The sequence below is a fragment of the Lactuca virosa genome, chromosome 1 (assembly GCF_052849685.1).
Source record: "Lactuca virosa cultivar CGN04683 chromosome 1, Lactuca_virosa_CGN04683_v6, whole genome shotgun sequence".
In the NCBI taxonomy this organism is placed as follows: Eukaryota; Viridiplantae; Streptophyta; class Magnoliopsida; order Asterales; family Asteraceae; genus Lactuca; species Lactuca virosa.
Genome location: NC_136426.1, coordinates 219,859,851 through 219,865,100, shown reverse-complemented (window position 1 = coordinate 219,865,100; position 5,250 = coordinate 219,859,851). Strand labels below are relative to the sequence as shown.

Below are 5,250 nucleotides of genomic sequence, written 5' to 3'. Positions count from 1 at the left end.
GAATCTCATTACATTGCCTTCAGCTTGATGGGCGATGTTAGAATCTGTTATATTTTAGTTAGAGACAGAATGGTAGAATTGTCTTTTGTACAGAATTAGTTAGATAGTTAGTTACTTCTTTTATATATATATATATATATATATATATATATATATATATATATATATATATATATATATATATATATATATATATATATATATATATATATATTATTGATTGAAGTTCTTAATGATATAGAAGATTCTTTCTTATTGATTCTCTTATTTCTCTCGTTATTACATCACAACACCCATTTCTAACAAATAATCGATATGGAATATCATACATAGAAATTAAATATCCTCCTACATTTTGTTCATACCTATCCTTCTACCCATGTGAAATGATAACATGTGTCACATTTTGAAAAAAATCTACCCTTTAATAAATGAATAGTTTCAAGATTACACATCTCAATTCCACAGGCCTCCACCTCAGCAAATGACATGTGTCATTTTTATAACCAACTGCTGTGTTTTTTGAATTTGAAACCCGTTCATTGCTCATATACGAATTTCCAAATTGGATATCGTTGTGATCTCTTCCTTCAATCTCGCCTTCTTCCCAAATTTAAAAAAGCAGTTTTTGAAATTTGATTTCTTCCTCAACGCCATTATTTGGGCCGATTCCTATGTATTATAAGCCTCAAATTTAAGGTATTCTTCTAAATCTTCAATCAGCCTCAAATCTAGGTCCCTTATTCGTTTTGATTTGGATTTCAAAATCCATAATTCACTCCTTTCAATTGTAAAATCAATATAACCCATTGATTGATTATGAAATATCGAAAACCATGTCTCCAGCATCGATGCTCCACCATGCTTCTGATCTCTCGATTTAGGTATGTTTAATATGTTTTATATCAAGTTTTTTAAGGTTGATTTGAGGTTTACTGAGTTTAAATTTATCGATTTTCATCATGTTTTGAGAGGCTAAAATGATCACAACGAAGACAGATTGAGCAGGGTAAATTCGACCCACAACGATTGTTGATGCTACTACTTTCAAGAACAGAGAAAACAAAATTAAAATCAGGTTTGTGTTTTTAAATTTTTGTGTTTTTTGTTCTCTAAGTCTTATTCTTCTTACGTTTTTTCCTTGATTTGTCATGTGTGTTTCTCTAATTGCCAATTTTTCGAATTGTTGTTTTTTTTGTTGATGGATTGAAATTTTTTGTTTATTCTGTTAGAGAATCAAATTGTGAAAGTTTTCGGTCATCTGGTCTTGATGTTTAAACAAATCGTTCTTTTCTCTTTCATATACACACATAATCACATTGCATCTTTTAGACACTAGTATATCTATTTCTCTCGGTTTTCCTTATATTTGATTATATTTTGTTATTGTGTATGTATGATGAATTTCCCAGTATATAACAACGAATTTGTGAATGCTGATATACTTGCTTTCTTATCAGTGTTTAAGCTAAGGTCAATTTATTTTTTGCAATACGTTTGGGTTCATCTGGTATTAGTTAATCTGGAATCCATAAAGCTTAAAAATCAGAAAATTATGGAGATCAGGTAGCTTTATTTGAATATGGGTAGATATTTTATATTTATGATAGGTTTTATTGGTTTATTTGAAGCCTAAAGATCCATGCTTAAAGGATTTGTAGTTGAATTTTCTTGTAAGTATCTATTTTGTATTTACATTATATGTTTGATCTCAAAAATACCATGATCAAGATAGTTTTGGACTTTTGAAATTCATTTAGGTAATTTCGAATTCAACTAAGGTCACGTTTGGTAGTTTCTGTCCGGGAAAGTGTTGTATGAGAAAGTTTTCTGACTGGGAAAGAAACCATGGTGTTTGATTATACATCTGATTGACTGTGCTGAATGATGAAAAATAACAATATTACCCTGCTATTTTATGTTGTGATGGATGAAGTTGTTGAATAATTATAGAAACATACAAATTGTCATACAAAATCAAAATTACACAATAATCATTTAAAAATCCAAATAGAATGTCGATTAAGTTGTTTTTAGTTTATTTTTTTCAAATTGATGTTGGTTTCTTATTCTTTCTACCAATTTTAATTTTTTTATAACTCAACATGTGATTTTTGACCTGGTTTATGTTCGCAAGTCGTGGGATGGTTGATTTTTTTAAAATACATTAGGATGGTGGTGTTGTCTATAAAAATGATTAATCCAATAAAAATGAATTAAAAAATTAACTAATAGAAATTAATAATCCAATAAAGTAATATTTATTAATATATAAATATTATATATTTATAAATAATATTTATTATTATATAATAATCCAATAAAAAGAATTAATACATAAAAAGGAAATAAAAAAGAATTATTTAAAAGAAATTAATAATCCAATAAAATAATATTAATTAATAAATAAATATTATATATTAAAAATAATATTTATTAATATCTAATAATCCAATAAAAAAATTATTTAAAATAAATTAATAATCCAAGAAAGAAAGAGGCAGAGTTAGGGGTACAATTGTCTCTCCATCCTATTCAGTCAGAAAGATATGGTTTTAGAACTTTCTAGGAAAGACATATCTTACCGGGAAAGACCCATTTTTTTGTGCATATCAAATAGTCTTTCCGGACCATTCAGCCATAAAGATCTGTTTGGACCTGGAAAGATGTCTATCAAACATGGCCTTAATCTGAATTTCTTAATTATTTTGGAATTTGCTCATGACCTTTCCCTAGAATGTTTAATTGTTTGTAGATCTGATATAAAATGACTAAGTGTATGTACAACTAATTGTAGATCGTATGATATGTTTCGTTTGAATGTAGATAAGATATAACTTTTTGTGTATACTCTTCAAACATGGTAAATAAGATGAAGGGACATAATGATTGAAAGGCTGATAAGTTGGTATTAATATATCCTTGATCAAATGTGAATATGGAGATGATGAAAAACCTCTTAAATAGCAAAAAAGACAATTTCTAAGGGTGTTCTTGGGTGTGTCTATTTGAAGCCCTTAAACATTCCTTGCTCTCCACGATTACCTTTTAATAAGGGCATTGTTTCTCTTTAAGCTCAAAAAGCTTTAAAATTCATGTTGTTTGTATTCTAATTATGTTACTGAAACTTTATGAGTTTATGTAGTAACTTTATAATATTTTAACAGATAATCGACATGGCCACCTGGAATTGGTCCTTCGCCCTATCTTAATGGAATTTAAGAGTTACATTTCTAATACTATGTTCATTTTGAATCTTTATAACATAATGTTGTTTTCTCTATGAAATATTGTTATATATTTTGGGTATGACCTTCTGATTTAAAGATAACCCATAGTGCTTGAAGTCTTGTGTGTAGGAGAAAACTGATGAATATGGTCACCTGGACATGGAGACTTGTTGCAAGGAGTATTCTGAGATGGCCACTGGTTGCAAGGTAAGTTTCTTTCGAGATCTTCTTATGTAACAATCATTCTCTTCTCTAACCCTTTGGAATGTTAACAGACACAATTGATACATATCTTCTACTCTTATATCTTAATTTGGTATTAGTTTACTTTCCCATTTTCTATTCTCTTTCCAAACTATTTTTGTTGTATTCTGTTGTTTTTAATATATTTTAGTAGTTCTTAGATTATGGAGTGGATCTTGGCTGGGGAACTGAAACTCATATAAGCATATCTAGAAACTAACCTTTTTGTATTTATTTCATTTCAGTAGATCTAGAAACAAGATCTATATAATAATAATAATAATAATAATAATAATAATAATAATAATAAAAATAATAATAATAATAATAATAATAATAATAAAACTAACTTTTATTTGTATTTTTGTTTATTTCAGCAGACCTGGAATCAAAGATCTTTTTGTCACCTCAGGTTGTAGCCTCCAACATGTAGGTAAAGTGTAATTAATTTATTTATTTTTCAGTAAATTTTGATAGATATTTGTGTATGTCTGGAAAGCTTGATATGTTGCCACTCTTGATGGTGTAGGGGTGAAAATATCTCTGGTTAATGACATTTCTGTAAGGTTGGTCATCAATTATGTCATCAATATATTTTTAACCAATTTCCTTAAGATGGTTTGTAAAATAAATTGTTATGAGCTTTTCAATTGATTGAAGTGGTTGTTTGGGAGCATAAGGGTATTTTTGTCAAAAATAAGAAGCTTATGATGCTCTTGGTTATTTTATCACGTGACTTTGTTTTCTTGAAAAAACAACATACTTCAATTACATTTATGAATATCTTTTCCATGGTTCTATAAATTTACATAAATGGTCCCTAGTTAAGTAAATATACAAAAAATGATTGTTATATACATTTTGGTTTTTTTTACATTTAGATGAGTTAAAAATGAACAAAAAGAAGTTTATAATGATATGAAACTCTTATAACATAATATATATAATTATTTTTGGTAAAAAATAACAGGTTCGATTTTCTTTGGTCAATTTGTCAATTTTTATGATTTTTGTTCTTTTTTGTCATATCGACCGGCTAAAAAGGCACAAAAAAAACTTATACTAATATGAAGCACTAATAACAAAAGGTAGAGGTATTTTTGTTATTGTTTCTATATTTTTTGTGACTCTTAATTTGGACCACTTAAATCACATATGTTGAATAAATAGCAATGTACTTTATTGAATGAATCAAAACAAAAAGTTATTCATTTTTAGTGAAAATGACCATTTTTACCTGTTAGGTCAATTTGGTGATTTTGACCATTATTGGTTGTTTTTGCATCTAATAGCATCCTATTTTTGTTACTCTATTTTCCAGTTTTGGTAAAGGGAAAAAATGTTACTAATGATGTCCATGGTTAAATAAATTTACAAAAATGGTCTGTTGGTGCTTTTTTGGAAGACTGTGTTGGGCCCTTGGTGCTTGTTTGGTTGCTTCATTGTGATTTGCTTGTTGATTGACGTAGGTTTTGATTGTGCTCGTTGCTTTCATTTCTTTTATATGCATTGTATTTTGAATATCTTTCCCATTACAACATTGTACTTTTGAAATATTATGATTTAATAAGGACAAATTAGAATTAAGTTAAAAAAAATTGAAATGAAAAAAAGATGATATGTTCTAGAAACAAATGAATGTACATCGTTATTTCTTGCATTTAACCTAATCAATTGTTAAATGCAAGAATTATGAATGTACTTTAATTGGTTTGTCGAATATAACATCATACTTTCCTTTTTATTATTAACCTTTTTAATTGTAATTTTCCCTTTT

The 5,250-nt window shown here is 27.6% G+C and overlaps 1 long non-coding RNA gene across 4 annotated transcripts; it reads left to right on the top strand.

Moving 5' to 3' along the window:
- The first annotated feature begins 584 nt into the window (after positions 1–584).
- LOC145108735 (uncharacterized) lies at positions 585–4,147 on the top strand. 4 transcript variants are annotated; one of them, XR_013708524.1, is made up of 6 exons: positions 585–699; positions 847–884; positions 973–1,078; positions 3,348–3,437; positions 3,851–3,902; positions 4,003–4,147. It is a non-coding gene; the product is annotated as an uncharacterized LOC145108735 (long non-coding RNA). The 4 variants fall into 4 exon arrangements; XR_013708523.1 differs by lacking the exon at positions 585–699 and having other exon boundaries at positions 708–884; positions 3,360–3,437; XR_013708514.1 differs by lacking the exon at positions 585–699 and having other exon boundaries at positions 708–884.
- The last annotated feature ends 1,103 nt before the right edge of the window (positions 4,148–5,250 follow it).